Source organism: Myodes glareolus, chromosome 5 (assembly GCF_982192425.1).
Source record: "Myodes glareolus chromosome 5, mMyoGla1.1, whole genome shotgun sequence".
Classification (NCBI taxonomy): Eukaryota; Metazoa; Chordata; class Mammalia; order Rodentia; family Cricetidae; genus Myodes; species Myodes glareolus.
Window position 1 is genome coordinate 102,325,827 of NC_142030.1, and position 19,321 is coordinate 102,345,147.

A 19,321-nucleotide genomic window follows, 5' to 3' on the forward strand; every position below is an offset into this window, starting at 1 on the left:
TAAACTCTTTCTTATATAAGCTGCCTTAGTCATGGTGTTTGTGACAGCAATAGAAACCTAATTAACAACTCATTAGTACAATAAAAAGTCCCTCATGTGTTGCCATGATATTGTTTACTGACATTTCAACACCTTTAGTAAACTCAGATGTTTTATTTTTAAATCTTCACAGCTCAGTGGTGTGCGACTCGAGTACAGCCTGATCTTTAGGGAATTATAAACAGAGGGGGCTCTGAATATGCTCAGACCCAGGATACTGAGAGTCACCAAACAGCTGAGTGGATGAGAGAAAGTAACTTAGCAGTGAAAGAAAGCAAAGCATTATCTTAGGGCCCTACTCTCTTTCAAAAAGTTGATATTACTCAGATCACAGCTGTGTCTTATTTTGTCTAAAAATGGTCATCCCCAGTAGAGAAAATAAGCATGTTTCAACCTTGTATGGAGGAACAGCTGTTTATGCCTGCCATTTCTTTCTCTGCTGGGGGAGATTCAAGGTGCATGATCCATTAAGCTGGCACTAACGCTCAGCTGTGAACACACCAAAGCAAGCCATGCCCAGGGCCTGGGGCCTCTCGGATTGTTTACAAGGAGTAATAAGTTCTCCTTCCCATGGAGGTTGAAGATCTCCAGCTTCCACCCTGGAGGTACTTGAGCTGACATTGTGATGGTTCTTGAGAGAAAGAGAAGCAGATTTGCCAGCCGAGCAATGCTGGTTCTCTCTCCCCATCCCTGCCAAAGTTAATACACATGCAGGAACCTCCCAAAGCATTGCCCCACACTTCACAAGGGAAAGAAGAGCTTTGCTGACAGTTGATGGAAACTTGAAATGGCCTGCCAGGTACTGTCACCTTTGAACAACCTTTCCAGGCTTCCCAGGTTACATCTCTCCACTGGAAGCCATTCCCACCCATTTCTACCCTCTGTACCAAACAAGCACTAAAATGTGTGCTGGTCTTTTTCCCCTACACCAAAGAAAAATTAAATTCCTGAGTGAACATACCTGAAACAAAGTTGTTAACACATAAGGTGGCTACTCAAGTGAGGACTAACACCAAGGGTAGAGTTGAGTCTTCATGAGAAGTTACTTTTTTGTTTCTGATGGGCCAGAGTGTCTCAGTATGTCCAGATGCCTCACTATAGCAAAGTGTTCTCAAAAGAATCCTAACTTGGGCTGACGAAATAGCTCATGGGTATAGGACTTTGCCAACAATCCTGTCAACTTGAGTTTGATCTCCAGGATCCTGTAAAAGGAGAGAAATGACTCTGAATGCCGCATGCAAATGAGATCACATACAATACAGAAATTAATTAATGTGATTAATTAGAAATGGGTTTGGGTGATAGTAAAGTACTTGCCAAGCAAGTATGAAGCCAAGATTTCCATCCCGAAAACCTACATACAAGGTAGTGGTGACAGATGTTTCTGATCTAAGTCAACTTAGCTGAATTTATGAGTACCAGCCCTGGTAGTAGTGTGTTATTCATTTGTATACACATACACACACACAAACGAACACGGACACACAAATGGAAATACAATAATAACAAGGTGGCCAGTGTGTAGATGTCTCTATGAAAGCCCTTCCACAGAGGCTGATATTTATTTTCAGATACAGTCTCCCTCTCTTAGCATCTCTAGCAGAAATTACAACACAGGCTCTCAATATTCATTGCCTGGATGAATGGTCCCCAGGCGGCAATGTATCAGATTCCAAGATTAGGAAATTTGACAGAAATATGGACTAAATACTGCCAATTTTATTTGTTCCTTACATGCTGTTAGATGCCATTAGTTCTGGGCTGCCAGAACGGGGCCTGGGTGCTTTATGCACTATCCTACTGCTTGACTGCCCTTAGGATCTGACTTTCAGCTTCACACTGACAAGATAGTAGAGTCCTCTCCAGGTACAATTTTCACGTTCTAGTCAAGAAAAAGGGGGAAAAACAGAGGGAAGGAGAATGAAACGTGAGATGGGAGAGTTTGCCCTTTCCTATATGGAATGACCAGTTTCTGCAGGGGCCTTCCACACTCCCAGCACGTGCACACACATCTCACCTTGATTGATGCCAACACACAGTTTGCCCTACTGATGAAAGAGGAAAAAAATCAAGATGTTACACAACACACACACACACACACACACACACACACCTCTGCCAATGGAACTGTATAAAAAAGAAAAGCATGAGGGATGTAGTATGGGAAATTACCAGCAGCTGCTCTAGAAAGAGGTGGGGGGGGCATGTCTGTGTGTACAAATGTGTGAGTATGTGTGTGTGTCTGCGTATATGTGTGTATGTGAATGAGTATGAGTGTGTGAATGCAATGTGCAAGTGCGAGTGTGAAAGTAAGTGACAAATTGATGGCGGAGTAGCTACTTTTAGCATTTCTGTGACAAGATACTTGAGGAACTTAAGAAAGGGTGGGTTTACTTGGGCTCACAATTCATGGTTGAGTCCGTCATGGTGGGGAAGGCGTGGTCGTAGGGGTGTGATGCAGCTCGTCACACGCATCACAGTCAGGAGGTATAAGGCAGAGAGACTAATGCTGGTGCTCAGCCTTCTTTCTCATTTTTATTCAATCTCAAACTCCAGCCCAGGGATAGTGGTGCCACATTCGGGGTAAGACTTCCTCTCTCCATTAAATATTTCTGGATATACCCTCATAGACACATTCAGAGGTGGGTTTCCATAGTGATTATAAACTCATCGAGTAAGCAATAAAGATTAAGCAACACAGCTACTCAGGTACTGTGCTCTGATAAGAGAGAATGGGATGGCTTCCATGACTTGTGCTTCACTGCACCTAGGTGCCACATCTCTCCTATCTAATTAGACTATCGGCCATAAGTACTCAGGGCAAATGTTACCATGTCCAACAGCTGCTTTTTTCTGTTCCATATGACTGTGCTGAGGCTCAGAAAGAACACCTTAAAATCTAAACTCAAAACTAAAAGATCTTGGGAGAACCCAGAAATAGTGTTCTTCTGCCCTTCTTTCTCCCCTTGTTGTTACTCCCCAAAGTAAACCACAGAAGTTTTGTCAGTATCAACCCTGTGTTCTTTTTATTCAACACTTTGACAGGTCTTGTTCTAAATATGACGATTTGAATAGTCCACATGGGATCTTCACTTGAATAACTGGTCCCCAGTTGATGAAACTATTTGGGAAGGATTAGGAGGAATGGCTTTGTAGGAGGAAGTGTGTCACTGGGGGCAGGCCTTGTGGTTTCAAAAGATCAATGTCATCGCCTGTGTGCCTCTGGCTCCTATTTGTGTATCAGGATGTAAGTTCTCATCTGTTCCTGTCACCCTTCCTTTGCTCCACCATCCTGGACTCTAAGCCCTCTGAAAGTATACGCCAGTTAAATGCTGGCTTTTATCAGGTTCACTGGTTGTGGTGTTTTGTCACAACAACAGGAAAGTAACTTATACAGAACTTAAAGAACTCCAAATAAACCTATGTGGTGAGACTGTTACAGCTTTAAGGTTTACGTGATTTCCTTCTGTATCGTTGCAGCCATACTCCCATGACACCCTCCCTAAATGTGGCTATGTCACCCTGACGCCTAATTTTGCACTTACACTTTCTTTTTTTGTCGATCAATGTCACTAAAGCAGAAGTGATAGTAGGTTAAATGTAATACTAGACTTTAAAAAGTTCATGCGTTTTCATTGTATCTGTGATACCTGAAGTATGAAAATGAATAACAACAATAAAAGGCTAACTTGAGATATTAAGGAAAGAACTTCTTTTCCAATTTTAATGAAACTGGCCACATTTTAATAATTACAGAAATCATGAAGCTGGAGACCCATTATAAGAGTTAATAATACTTTCAATAACTTTTGTCTCCTATTGAAAATTTTCAGGATCCTTTTTGTATATGAGACTTATTTTATGACAAGCAAGATATTATGAAAAATAATTTTAAAGACTATCTGAAAAATTAATGAGTTTAATTATTTCTGTATTTTTATCTTAAAAGCACTAAGGTTCTTTAAATACTCTGTATTTTTTCAAGTAAAAGGCTGCTCTCCTGTCTCACACAAAAAATAATTTTTCCCATGGACCACTTTGATTCAGAAATAATTTATGATAGTTTAGAATGAGCACACTGTGAAGGAGAGAAATATAATACATTCCTTAAAGTTACTTTATTAGGTTCTTACCCATAAATAATTGCTGAGAATCAAGACACATTACCTAAAATATGATTATGTGAGACCAGGATATCCAACCTCAAAAGTACATTTTTTTGGCCAGGCGGTGGAAGGGCGCCACCTGTACTTTAATTCCAGTATTCAGGAGGTGGAGGCAGGCTGACCTCTATGAGTTTGAGGTCAGCCAGGTCTACAAGAGGTAGTTCCAGGTCAGGTTCCAAAGCTACAGAGAAACCTTGTCTCTAAAAAACAAACCTTATTCTCATATTTGAGCTAATTATTCTGAGAAACTGCAGACATGGAGGTGGCTATTAAAAGAAATGTACATCTAGCAAGGGAACCTGGAGAGTAAAAGCATCTATGTCAGAAAAGGAACTGCTCAAAGCTGTTCAATTTTTTTTTAAATTAAAATACAATTGCATAATTTTTCCTTTACTTTTTCCTTCCTCCAACCTTACTCTTGCACCTTCCTGCTCTAGTCTCTATTTCTTTCATCATTATAATATGTATTTCTATTAAATTACATTATAATAATATAATTTCTATTACATTATATGAATTATATAATATGTAATATAATATATTTACATATTGAATTATTATGTAACATATTACACTATATAATGTCTATTGTCTAATAATGAACGTATATATACATATGTTTCTACATACAAGCATGCACCAACACACAGGAATTACAGGCATGTGCATTTTTGCATGTGCACATGTAAGTACTAACTGGATTTCTCAACCTCAGAATACCATTTTCTGTGCCTAGACTGGATGCAGATTCAACCATGCCATGCACATCTCTATCCAGCATTATCTGTACCACATTGGTGACTGTGAAGGCAGCAATGCATTTCACTTCAGTCATCTGCATTCCCAGGCTCCAGGCCACCTGCCTCAGATTAAGAAAATCTGTAGAAGAAACAAAATTATGAAAACGACTTCATGAAAATCATTTCAGAAATATGATACAGGACCAACTATCCCAGACTGCTGAGGGAAATGAACTTACTGCATGTGGGATATTTGGAATGCAGACTTTTTCTCCTTATTCGCATGGGTGCATCCCAGCAGCAGATTGGGTTGCATGTCAGCGTGCCACAACAATTATGGAATCTAGCAATACCAAAGTACTTACTGGTGCCTTGGTAGCAATGCTGCCAGAAAGGTCATCTGAGTGGCCCAGTGCAAGAAATAGGAAAGCAGCTGTGCAAATGCTCAATCCAAAGGGTGATCCCCAGAGCACAGGGGCAGCATCCTTTGGAGGTTTTCGAAACTTTGGGAGGGCCTGGAGAGATGTCTCAGTCAACAGAGGGCTTAGCTTTCAAGTATGAAGACCTGAGCTTGACCTCCAGAAGCCACTTAAAAGGAGACTTGGTGACCTAAGCTTGTAGTCTCAAAACCTGCAAGACAGGAGTTAGAGACAGGGTTCCTGGAAGCTCACTGACCAGACAACCTAGTCAACTTGATGGAATTCCAGGTCAATGAGAAACCCTGTCTCAATCCAAAAGTAGAAGGTCACTGATGAACAACATCTAACGTTAGTTTCCTACATTCATGTACAAATGCACATGTTTATACGGTGTAGGAGGGTCCTTCTTTCTATGTGTTGCTTTTATTGGTTGAATAAAGAAAACTGCCTTGGCCATTGATAGGGCAGCCCTTAGATGGGCGGAGAATACAGAACTGAATGCTGGGAGGTAGAAAATAGGGTCAGAGAGCCGCCTGACATGAAGCTGCCAGGTCAGACATGCTGAATCTTTCCCAGTAAGCCATGAACTTGTGGTGATACACAGATTATTAGAAATGAGTTGAAACAAGATGTGAGTGTTAGCCAATAAGAGGCTACAAATAACGGGCCAGGCAATGTTTAAATGAATACAGTATCTGTCTCATTATTTTGGGTAAAGCTAGCCAGTAGGTGGCAGGAAGCAGCCTGCTGTTTCTTTTACAACATATATACAACTGCGCACACAAACATGTTAGGAAATGAAAAATACAATGCAATACGTGAAACATATACAATGTATTATGTTCCTCATAAATATATAGAGAGAAATATATACACATTTGCAAACGTATACTAAGATAAAAAACACTTGAGAAATCATTGAAATACAGGGAAACCCAAGAGTTCATATAATGATACTAAAAGTTTTCTTTAAAATTTATTCTTTCAAATTAGTATGTTAATGATGCAAAACTCTGTTCCTTAAATGTAAATTACATATATATCTGTGTGTATGCTGGCAACACTCAGGTTCTACACTCTTAAAATTTACATATGCTTGACAGCAGATTTTTGTTTTAGTTAATGGTGTATATGTGAGTGAGAGAGAATGAATGAATGAATGAACGAATGAATGAATGAATTTGCATCTGAAAGTAAGTACCTATGAATGACAGAAAGGGGTATCAAATTTCCTGTAACTGGAGTTACAGGCAGTTGTAAGCCACCTGATGTGGGTGCTGGGAACCAGATTTGGACCCTCTGCAAGAGAAGTAGATGCTCTTAACTGCCAAGCCATCTCCTCCGCCCCTAAAAATAAAGGTTTTTAAGTTGGATAAAATTATGGTAAAGTGGACTAATTTCATTCTGTTATTTGTCATAATATTTTAGAATTTGACACCTTTAGTCTTTCTTATTTTAATTTTATAAATCAGATTAAAAGAAATAAGTTTCCATGTGATATTTTTGTGATATGGGAGCTGAGGAATTAACCAAAATGAAAGTTACTTTTTCATCACAAATATTTTTAGCTTTCTTTTTTCCCCTTTTGTTTGTCTATTTTTTGTTTTGTTTCTACATCCCAATCGAACTTGCCCCTCCCTCCCCTCCTTCCAGTTCCTCCTCCCACAAAGCCCCATTCATTCTTCCCTGTTTCTCTTCAGATACAGACAAGCCCCCAATGGATACAGCCAGACATGGCATATCAAGTTGTAGTGAGACTAGGCACCTCCTCTTCTGTTAAGGCTGGACAAGACTATCTAATAGGAATAGGTGCCAAAAGCAGGCAACAGAGTCAGAGACAGCTCCTGCTCTCACTGCTAGGAGTCTCATGTAAAGACCAAGTTATACAACAATAACATATATGCAGATGGCCAAGATCAGTCTCATGCCAGCTCCCTAGTTGTCAGTTCAGTCTCTATGAGCCCCTATGACCCCAGGTTGGTTGGTTCTGTGGATTTTCTTAAGGTGCCCTTGACCCCTCTGGCTCCTATAATCCTTCATTTCCCTCTTCTGCAGGATTCCCTGAGCTCTGCCTAATGTTTGGCTGTGGGTCTCTGCATCTGTGTCTATCAATGGCTGGGTGAAGCCTCTCTGATGACAGTTGAGCTAGGCACCAATCTATGAGGAAAGCAGTATATCATTGGTAATAATTTCACCGACCTTCCTTTGACCTTCCTGTTTGGTCCAATGCTCCTAAGTCTCTGGGTATTGGCCCTGAGGAGTGAGCTCCCTCTTGGAGTATGGATTTCCAGCTGTGCCTGTCATTTGTTGCTTACTTTCACAACTTCTGTGCCATCTTTATCCCAACACATCTTGAAGGCAGGACAAATTGTAGGTCAAAGTGTTTGTGACTGGGTTGGTGTCCCAGTTCCTCCCCTGGAAGGAAATTTTGTCTGGTTACAGGAGATGGCCAACTCACAGTCTGTGTCTCCTATTGCTAGGAGTCCTGGCTAGGGTCAATCTCATAGTCCTTAGAGTTTCCACTGCTCTAGGTCACTGGCTCATCCTTAAATGCCCCTTGTTCCCAGGTGTCTCAACCAGTATTCTCTCCATCTATCCTTCCTGGCCTGATTCATCCTATCATCATCCTCATTCTTCCTTCCAGCCTCTCCCTGCTTCCACTGGTATTTCCCCTTCACAGCATGATCCATGCAACCCCCACCCTTGAGCCCTCCCTGTGTTTTAGCTTCTCTGGGTCTGTGGGATTTAGCACTTTACTTTGATTCTCTGGATTTCTTCAGTGTTATATACCCTTCTTCATTTCTGATTTTGTTAATTTGGATATTCTGTTTCTGCCTTTTAGTTAGTTTGGATAAGGCCTTAACTATCTTGTTGATTTCCTCAAAGAACCAACTCTTAATTTCATTGATTTTTTTTATATTGCTCTTTGTTTCTATTTTATTGATTTCAGCCCTGAGTTGATTACTATTTTCTGCTGTCTATCCTGACTGGGTGTGCCTGTTATTTTTTTGCTCTAGAGCTTGCAGGTGTTCTGTTAAGCCTCTGGTATGGAAATTCTCTAATTTCTTTATGCAGGCACTTAGTGTTATAAATTTCCCTCTTAGCACTGCTTTCATTATATCCCATAAGTTTGAGTATGTTGTGCATTCATTTTCATTGAAGTCTAGTAACTCTTTAATTTCTTTCTTTTTTTCCTTGAACCAGTGGTAATTCAGTATAGAGTTGTCCAGTTTCCATGAGTTATAAGTTTCCATGAGTTCTGTTGTTCCTGTTATGATTGAAATCCAACTTTAATCCATGTCTGATAGGATACCGGGAGTTATTTCAATTTTTCTTGTATCTGCTGAGACTTGCTTTGTCATAGTGCATATGTTCAGTTTTGGAGAAGGTTCCATGAAGTGCTGAGAAGAAGGTGTACTCTTTTGTGCTTTGGTGAAATGTCCTGTACATGTCTGTTAGGTCCATTTGGTTTATAGGTTTATAACATCTGTTAGTTTTTTTATTTCTCTGTTTAATTTTTCTCCGGATGACCTGTACATTGGCAAGAGTGGGGTGCTGAAGTCTCCCACTATTAATATATGGGGTTTGATGTGTAATTTAAGCTTTCATAATATTTAGTCTACAAGTGTTGGTGTCCTTCCATTTGGGACATAAATGTTCAGAATTGAGACATCATCCTAGTGAATTTCTCCATCTCTTTTGATTAACTTTGGGTTGAAGTTTATTTTGTTAGCTATAAGAACAGCTACACCTGCTTGCCTGTTAGTTCCTTTGCTTGGAAAATCTTTTTCCAACCCTTTAAAATCTGAGGTAATGTCTGTACTTGATGTTGAGATTTGTTTCTTGTATGCAGCAGAATGATGGATCCTGTTTTCAGATTAATTTTGTTAGTCTGTGTCTCTTTTGGCAAATTGAATCTATTGATATTGAGAGATAGTAATAACCACTGACTATTTCCAGCTTCTGACTACTACAAATAAAGTTGCTATGAACACAGCTGAACAACTGTCCTTGTGGTATGAATGAGAATCCTTGGTATCTTGGTTTGATACCCAAGAGTGGTATCACTGGGTCTTGAGGTAAGTTGCTTCCCAATTTTCTAAGAAGCACCATCTTGATTGGCAAAGTGGCTATACAAGTTTGTACTCCCACCAGCAATGGAGGAGTGTTCCTCTTATACAACATCCTCTCTAGCATAAGCTGTCGTCAGCATTTTTGAGCTTAACCATTCTGGCAGGTATAAGATGAAATTTCAGAGTCATTTTGATTTGCGTTTTCCCAATGGCCAAGGATGATGAACATTTTTTTTTTACATGTTTCTCTGCCATTTGAGATTCTTCTGTTGAGAACTCTCTGTTTATGTCTATACCTCATTTTTGAATAGGATTATTTGATTTTTTTGAAGTCTAGTTTCTTGAGTTCTTTATATGTTTTAGAAAACAGCCCTCTATTGAATGTGGGATTGGTTAAGATCTTTTCCCATTCTGTAGACTGCCATTTTGTCCAATTGACTGTGTCCTTTGCCTTATAGAAACTTTACAGTTTCATGGGGTCCCATTTATTAATTCTTAATCTTAGTGTTTGTGCTACTGGTGTTCTATTCCAGAAATTGTCTCCTGTGCCAATGCATTCAATGCTGTTCCCCACTGTAATAGCCAGAAGCTAGAAACAACCTAGGTGGTCCTGAACTGAAGAACAGATAAAGAAAATGTAATACATTTACACAATAGAGTATTATTCAGCTGTTAAAAAACAACATTAGGAATTTGAAGGCAAAGGAATGGAACTAGAAAAAAGTCATCCTAAGTGCAGTAACCCACTCCCAGAAATACAAACATAGTATGTACTCACTCATAAGTGGCTATTAACTGTAAAGTAAAACATAACTATGCTACAATCCACAAACCCAAAGAAGGCAGGTAAAAATGTGGACCCAAGGCTGGACGCATAGATCTCCCAAGGAAGGGGAAATAGAGATCTCCTTGTTGGGCTGGGGCCAGTGAAGAAGGAAACATGAGGAACTGGGTTGGGAATGGAAGAAGGATTGTACTGACAGATGACGGGAAAGAGGGGCTGATCTAATTTGTTTGGTGCTTACAAGCTTCTTGTACCTTTATAGGCATGCCATGCCTTAGGTTATGGAAATTTCTTCTATGATTTTGTTAAATACATTTTTAGGGTTTTTGAGATGAGATCCTTCCCCTTCTCTTCCTGTTATCCTTAGATTTTTTCATGGTGTCCCAGATTTCCTGAATGTTTTATGTCAGTAGTTTTCAACATTTTCTTTGATGGATGAATGTATTAGCTCTATCATATCTTCAACACCCAAGATTCTCTCTTCCATCTCTTACATTCTGTTGGTGATGCACTTATCTGTAGGTCCGATTTCTATATCCAAATTTTCCATTTCATTAATTACCTCAGTTTGTGTTTTCTTTGTTTCTATTATTTTTCATGCCATAAATAATTTCCTTCACTTGTTTGTTTTTTCTTGGCTGTCCTGGCATTCTTTAAGGGGTTTGTTGATGTAATGTTCCTGTAATGCTTTTTGGATGTCTTTTCTCAATTTCTTTAAAGGAGCTTTTAATTTCCTCTTTAAGGACATCTATCATCTTCATAAAGTCATTTTCAGGTCATTGTCTTGCACTTGGACTTTGCTGGACTATTCAGGGGTTGCTGTAGTAGGATAGCTGGACTCTAGTGTTGTCATATTTTTTTGAATGTTGATGATCAGATTTTTACATTGTAGACTAAGGACCTGACTTTAGAATGGTTAGGTATAGTACCTGATTTCTGAGTTTGCCTCTGTTGGGTGGGTGTTGTGTTCCTTGGTTTATGTTTCCTCTTTGGTTTCTAGTCTTTGTGGCCTGGATTTCTGGTGGCAGGCATGATCTCTGGTATTGTTTGGAGTCTCCGCACAAGTTGGAAGTTGGCCTTCTAGTGGTTAGTTTGGCTTTTGTTGCAATAAGGGGTCGCTGTTCTTCTGATTGGTGTGGCCTGCACTTGTTCTTCTGACTGGAGTGGTTTGCACCTGAGCAACTAGAGTCTGTCAAGCTAGTGTGGCTTGTTCCTGTTATGACTGGAGTGGCTTAGGGCTAAGTAGTCCAACTTTACTGGGTATGGGGTATGGTCCAACACCAGGACCAGTGAGCTGGGATGTCATTGGCCTTAAGAAGGGCCCCAGGGAACAGACTCCAGGGAAGAGACAGCATCACTAGCAGGCAGGTCACTCATTGTTTCGACTGGTGTGGTCTGGACCCGAGTGGCAGAAGTTCATTATGCTTGGGGCATAGGCCTAGCAACAATGTGGGCTGAGTAAATGGTCCAGGGAACAGAATCTAGGGAGAGGGCAGCTCCTTTGGCAGGTGGGACTCTCACTCGTTCTAGCTGGTGTGGCTTGCACCCGAATGGTGGAAATCCTCTGGCATTGCAGAAAGGGTTCAGCAACATGGCCAGTGATGAGCTGGGTTGTTGTGGGCTTGGGAAACATTGCCAGGGAAAACAATGGGAGGGCTGAAATTTTTCTTGCAGGTGGGTCACTCACCACCTGTTCTGGCTCATATTTTAGATTTCTAACTCTGTGTGTGTGTGTGTGTGTGTGTGTGTGTGTGTGTGTGTGTGTAGAAGAGATCAAGAGAAAAGAAAATGGTTTCTAAGAAGTAGCGGTTGTTTTGTCAAGCCTGCCCTACATCGCCTTGCATCCTTAAAGCTAACTAAGCTGATCCTCACTGAGGTAATTACAGGTACTCACAGACAAAACCCATGTTCTTGACTACTCATGGTGATTCACTCTTACATCTCTAAGTCTCTATACTAAAACAAGTTTTCTTTAATTTCCCCAAGAGCATAAATATGTCTTTAGAATATAGAATAGATACTGTGATGTGGTCCTTAAGAAATCATAATGGAGCCCAACTCATCCTGACCAAAGAGAACAGGGCACCAGGAAAAGCATCACAAACATCACTTGATATTAAATTTGATTTTCAAGATATTGATGGGCAAACCACTTGGCCAAATACTCAATAGCCATACACGATAAAAGTCATAGTTTTTCTATAGTGCCTACATCAGTTACTTCCCCAGGTTACTACAAAATGAAAAACCCCAAGACAATGTAAAGGAGAAAAAAATCATCAAAAATTTATCAAAGGGATAAAGTGGAAAATGATATAGCTATACATTTTAGATCCTACTTTGCTGACTTGAAATTAGAGACAGGCTTTAAATTATCTATAAGGTTATTCTGGGAATTCTGACAATGCCTACACTGCCAGTCTTCTCCGAGCCCTTGTGGCTCATTTGGGAAGTGTGAGGAAGACTTACTGTCACAGTGTTGAGAAGACAAAATCTCGACCAAATATAGTCCAACTCTTAATGTACTATGAAAAAAATTGCTGTTCCAGGCACGTGTACCAACACTATCTCTACATAATTTTAACAGGTCATTGCTTTTTTCAAAAATTGATTATAAAAGATTAAATAGTTTTCAAAAATAATATTAGAGCTGGGGAGAAGGCTCAGCAAAGTTTCCATCCCAGGTCTCACGTGAGGCATCTCATAACCACCCATAACTCCTGCTGCAGAAGCACTTATGATCCTCTTACAAGACTCCCCAACCACTATACTCACACATACCCCCCACACATATATAACTGAAAATAAAATGAATCCTAAAAATTTTAACATAATTGACTTTTGTCTCTTGTGCTTTGAGATCATAATGTCCTCCTTTAATAAAAACAAGCCTACCTCTTAAAAATATGTGTATGTATATGTGTGCAAGCATGTGCATATATGAATATCTGCAGCATGTGTGCATGTGTGTAGATATCCACAGAGTCCATAAGAGAGTGTTAAATTACTTAGAAATCAAGTTACATTCTGTTGTGAGCCACCCAGCTTGTGTGCTGGGAATGAAACATGGGTCCCTTGCAAGAGCAGCAAGCTCTTAACTACTGAGACATCTTGCCAGGCCCAGGGGGACAACTTAACAGTTCCATTTACCACTAATAGCCTATAAAACTGTGCCATCCATGGAAAAAAATAAAACCATGAACTGCCTACACTAAGGCATTCTGTAATATAGCTTAAGAAATGCCTCTGGACTCTCTTGGAATAAGTGTTAAGGGGAATGGATATTGAGTTTCACATATCTCTAGCATCTCTTCCCCTCTCACCATTGCTTCTATGCCTTCTCCAATTCTGAGAGCATTCTATAATACCAGGTATGTGAAATGTTAATCACTAGTCATTACAAGTCAATTAATCATAATACCATGTGAACTATTGAGGTTTTTCCAACAGGCTACACATTCAATCCAGAATCTATTTAATTTACTTATACAAAAAATTCAACTTAGACAGATTCTGCTCCTCCTGCTCTAACTGTTCTTACTCAGCTGACATACTCATTCCCCAGATTTACACTGATGTGATTTTGAAAATGCATGTATTCTTTTGGAGTATGAGTACTGATTTCTTTGTCAGATTTTAAACTGTTGCTCTAGATATATTCTGCTATAGGAGTCCAGTTATGTAAGGGTCCTTAAGGACATCTTTAGAAAAATGGGTATCTCCTGAAGACAATTGCTAAAGAAAGTTTCCATCTTTTACTTCAAGCTAAGATGTGTTGTTCTCTCAGATACAGAAAGGAAGGGCTGACTGCACTGGCCAAATCTTCCCACAGTGACTTACTTCAAGTCTCAGCTTTGTTAAGTTCTAGTTTCAAAATTCTCATTCTCCCCAAAGTCTACTCTACTTTTCTCTTGTTTTCTCTTGAGAAATATGTGTGAAAGTTACGGATGAACTCACATTGCAAGTCTGTTGCCTATGCAATTAAATGTTGTGTCTTAAAAAAAAAAAAAAAACAAAATAAAACAAAAACTAGAAAAAATTCTGGTCCTATAGCTATACCAAACCAGAGATTCTTCAGGGACACTAAAAAGGCTCTTGCATCTTCTGTATATTTACATAAAAAATTAAAACCCTAAATTTGCCATTCCCTTTCTATGATTGTGCTAGCACCATTGATCATAGTCATCTTACCTCAGAGAGTCCATGGGCATCATTGTTAAACTAATGACTAAATGTTACAGTCAATTGTTTTCCAAGATACTTACATCAGAGGCACTTTATTACGAGGGCTGGGAAGATAACTCAGTTAATAACACACTTGCTGTGCAAGCATACAGACAACTCCCAAAGCATACATTTCAAATCCCTACAGCCTACATAAAAAGCTAGGCACTATGCCACACACCTGTATTCCTCACATGAAGGTACAGATACAGAAGGATCCGTGAGTCTCACTGGCCAACCAGGGTAGCTGAATCTATGATCTTCAGGTTCAATAACAAGTCCCTGTCGCAAAACAGAAGATGGTGAGCAGTATAAACCTCTGCTTCCACACTCATGTATACATAAATGTATGGTCACTCATACACTCATCTGCTTACACACATACACATGCATGCGCACACACACACACACACACACGATCAAATAATTCATTACTAACAACCATAGATTTAATTTGGATTAATTTGTAAGTTTTGATGTTATAGCCTGCCATGGATTCCTAGGCTCTGTCACTCATCCACACTGTAGAATAGCCTAGTGAAGACCTTGGTTACCATAAATGGGAAAGGAAAACAATGGAGTGCTGTTGTGTGGAATGCAAAAGTGAATGTGAGTGTACCAAATCCTATATATAGAATGTGTTTCCACAGAACAGATGCGCCTAGAAACCTAATAGAGAATATGGAAGTTTCTCTTTTCTCTCTAATAACTGTCAACCCAGGTATAGAAATATTGCTTCCTGTTCCTAGAACACTAAGTACTATTGGTTTGTAGGTCTTGGTTAACTTAGGAAGACTCCTTGGGAAGACCCAGGGAAATCATTAAATTGGAAGTTAGATTGATTGTCAAGTGCATATCATCAGGGTATGATATTGACTCTGTGGGCAAAGAGAATGATGATAATTGATCGAGATTCTGTTTCGCAGGGGCTGGGCATCCTGCTCGTAATACAGGGATCAGCTAGCATGCAAAAAGCCCTGTGTCTCATTCCCAACATCACACACACCTGATGTAGTGATTCGTGTAATCTCAGCACTCAGGAGTTAAAAACAGGTGTATGAGAAAGTCAAGGTCATCCTCAGCTACATAAAGAGTTAGAGGCCAGCCTGTACTACATGAGTCCCAGTTTCAAAATCCAGATGATCTTTTAGAAAATTTGATGAGTTTCCTAGGAGTCTCTTAGTGCTTCCTTAGCTCATAGTAGATGCTAATAGAACCTAAGAGCAAAGACAAGAAAAGGCAGAGTTACTGAGAAGTCATGCCCTATAGCAATGGTAATCTAGGTCACTCCATTAGATAAAAAGAACCTCAAGCACATGAAGTACTAATGTAGTTATAGTAGTCATGAAATAGGGAGTGAAAGAAGGCACAGATGTGACCAATTACAGAAACAGCAAATGTCAAGACAATTGCATACATTTCTGAATATTGAATAGTTTCTTATTCTCCCTTTCCTCATTGTCATTAATATTTTATATAAAGAAAATGAGTTGTCATTAGTTTACAATTTAGTTTTAAGTGTTGAACTGTTCAAACAGAACTCTAACTTCCAGAAATGAGTAAAAGCTATAGGAATGTGAACCTTCTCATTTTAAAAGAGGTAGTGTATCTTTCTTCAATTTCTTTTCTTCCTTTCTTCATTTCTTTCTCTTTCTTTCTTTCTTTCTTTCTTTCTTTCCTTCTTTCTTTCTTTCTTTCTTTCTTTCTTTCTTTCATTCTTACCTTGGGAAAAAATTTTACTGTGTAGCCCAGGCTGCCCTGGAACTGACAGTTTTGCTATGGACTCCTAAGTACTGAGATTCAATAATATATTCCTTTGTAAAGAACCATGGTGCATCTTTGGGTCAGAAGAGGGCTCAGTCAGTAAAGCACTTGCTGCACAAGAACTAGGGTATGAATTTGTTACCCAGAACTTGTACAACATGACAAAGTACAGGGCCGTATTTCTGTAATCCCAGCACTGGGGGTGGCCACAGGAGAATTCCTAGGGCTTGCTGACTGGTTAATCTAGCTGAATTAGTAGCAGTTTCAGTGAGAGACTCTGTTTCAAAAAGTAAAGTAGGGATCAATTGAGGAAGACACCGACTTCCACATGTGTGCACACATTTATGTACACCTCACTCATGCATGCAAGCACACATAATTAAATTCTATATATTGAAACTAGGCTAGAGATTTAAAGGTAAATTTCATAAGTAAGAATGGTCAATTGGTTATGTCCTTTTAAACAGCTTCACTGTTCTCTGTTTTAAGACAAATCACTTAGCCCAGGTTGTGTGTGTATGTGTAAGTGTGTTGCCTTTGTCAGATATGTGTGCTCTTTGTTTCATAGTCATTAAATCAGATATTCTTAGAATCACGAGTGTTGATCATTTAGTTTCAAACCCAAACTACCTGCATTTAAACCACTGTGGCTACTCCACTTACCAGTGGTGTAACTCTGGAAAAGCAAATGCCTCTCTATGCCTGTCTGTAAAGTGAGTAGAACAGATTCACAAGGATGTCAGGAGTATTAGATCATGCCATTGATAAGAATCACTGATAATTGGACCTGGGCACACAGTAATCACTCCATATATTTCATCATCATTTGCTGTGCCAGTCTATGAATCTGGAAACCACAAAGTTTAGCAGTGTAATAGTAAAGTGAGGGTTTGTGCATCTCTCATTAGAGCTTCAGTGGTTCCATCTACTCTCTTAGCTGTGTCCTGGAAAATCAACTTTCCCTGTTGAACGTCATTCACATGTGCCTGTGTTAATATGTGCTATGCTGTGGGTCGTAATTAGTGTGGTCAGCTGACCTGTGATCTGTGAGAAGAAAGGGACTTTTATTCTCAGGGCATGAACCCTCTGTTTTCATTGATTTTGCATATGGACCATTAGTGATACAACAAGAATCGCATATGAGAACCATGAAATAATTTCAGGTTAGAGTGTCACATTGGATTAGTGACAAGAACCTCAAAGCATGACCTTAGTCTGCTGCTGTCAAATTGCTTGTTGGAAACTAAAACCAATCTAACAGGATCAGAGCACCAGGCCAAAAGTTCAGTCCAGAAAGAGGTTTGTCTTGTGTCCAGCTGGTTGGTCCTCTGTAATACTGTAGAATGGAGTATTTCCCCAGGGTGAGCCCAATGACATCTCTGTCCTCTATGTAATCTCTCTCTACTTATCTCCCAAAGCTCAAAAATGAATACGAGCAGTAGTATTGCTGCAAAGGCCTTATTTCTTGTGCTTACTGTATTTATAATACACCTCTGGGTAATCTATCTGAGAAATTTTTACTGCAAATTTTATAATATTTTAAGAACAAGTCCAAACAAAAGCAACATGCTATTTACAATAATTATATTTGAAACTTGAAAGCAAATAGTTGCTGCCAGTCAGAGTTGGCCAAATGAGCTTCTTGTAGACTGACAATGGGTGTGCAGTTAAGTACCAATTTCTGTTTCTCTTGCTGCAATTAAAGGCCCTCACCAAAAACAACTTAGCAAGGCAAGGGCTCATTTATATTATGGGTCTAGGTCACAATCCATCATTGAGAGAAAGTTAAAGCAGGAACTGAAAGCAGATAGTCTTATATCAACAATGAAGAACAGGAAAAAAGGGATAGATTCTTGCTTGCTCACTTTCATCTAGTTTCCTTGTATAGTTCAGGAACTACTGCCCAAGGGATGGTATCACCCATAAAGGTCCAGGTCTTCTCACACCAAAAAGCAATTACGGCAGCCCTCTAGACCTGCCCACGGGCCAGCCTCCTCTGCACAGTTCCTCCACTATAGCTAATTTAGTCACCTGTCCAACTGCACAGGCAAGTGATAGTGGAAGGTAGAGAAGGAGATTTATTCAATCTGGCTACCTTGGGAAAAGCAACGAGGAGATTCAGAGACCCGCTACTACTCACGCATGGCCATCTTCAGGGTCCTGACAGGAAGTTTAAGCGTTTGGGTTTAAATAGAGATCAAAGAATGCATATCATTAAACAGTTTTGGTTAAGAGGTACCTACACTCATCATCGTCTCAGCCCCAGGCTCTACTGCAAAGTAGTATTGGCCATGGCTGTCTGTCTCTCGGGCTGGGGTTCATTTCACCATATGGTAAGAAAGCAGCAAAATCCACAAAGACTAGTGCTAGTCTTTAGCCAACCTGGCAGGGATGGAGATGTTTGAAAGAAGCATTCGTGTCTCATCTGCTAGCTATCAGACCACTAAAACAATGGGCTCCCAAGGAAAAGACAATGATGGATCAATAATGTGTAGGACCATACCTTGACCGGGATGCTTAGCCACACATAACCCTGGATTTCTACTTAAACATCGACCTTACTACAGGACCATAACAATAAACTTGGGAGTGTCTCTTATCAATGTGGCCACACTGAGTAAATGTTTTATCCCTTTGTCTTTCACTATAAATTTGACTATTTTAATTGATTTATCAAGGACAGGTGGCTGAACCTGGCTTCTTAGGCTGTGACTCCAAACCCAGTAACAGTCTCTTTCTGAAATATTTAACTATGAGTAGGCACTTCCAATGTAAAGTCATTGTTGGGGAAGGTGCAGAAAGTCACAGGCCAGCACTGCTGAGTTAGGAAAAGGGAAGATACTACTTTCTACATTATGCTTTGTTTTCAAAGTCAAGGCTCCCTTATCTGGAAGGACATGGGTTTGTACAGTGGTTTTGGATGCTGAGCAATGAGCTTAGGTGAATAAAATACACAACTTTCATCCAAAAGCACAAACATTCCCTCACCAATTTCCAGATATGGTGGCAAAAAGGCTGGTGACTGGTAAGGAAGGTCTTGTTTATGCCCACCTCTGCTTGACCTATTTCAAAGGTTTTCAACTTGATATGCGTATGTGTGAGGGTACATGAG

General features: G+C 39.7%; 1 pseudogene; it reads left to right on the top strand.

Annotated features, from left to right (window-relative positions):
* Positions 1–5,281: 5,281 nt before the first annotated feature.
* LOC125406736 (C-1-tetrahydrofolate synthase, cytoplasmic pseudogene) overlaps positions 5,282–19,321 on the top strand; it is a 45,118-nt pseudogene continuing 31,078 nt past the window's right edge.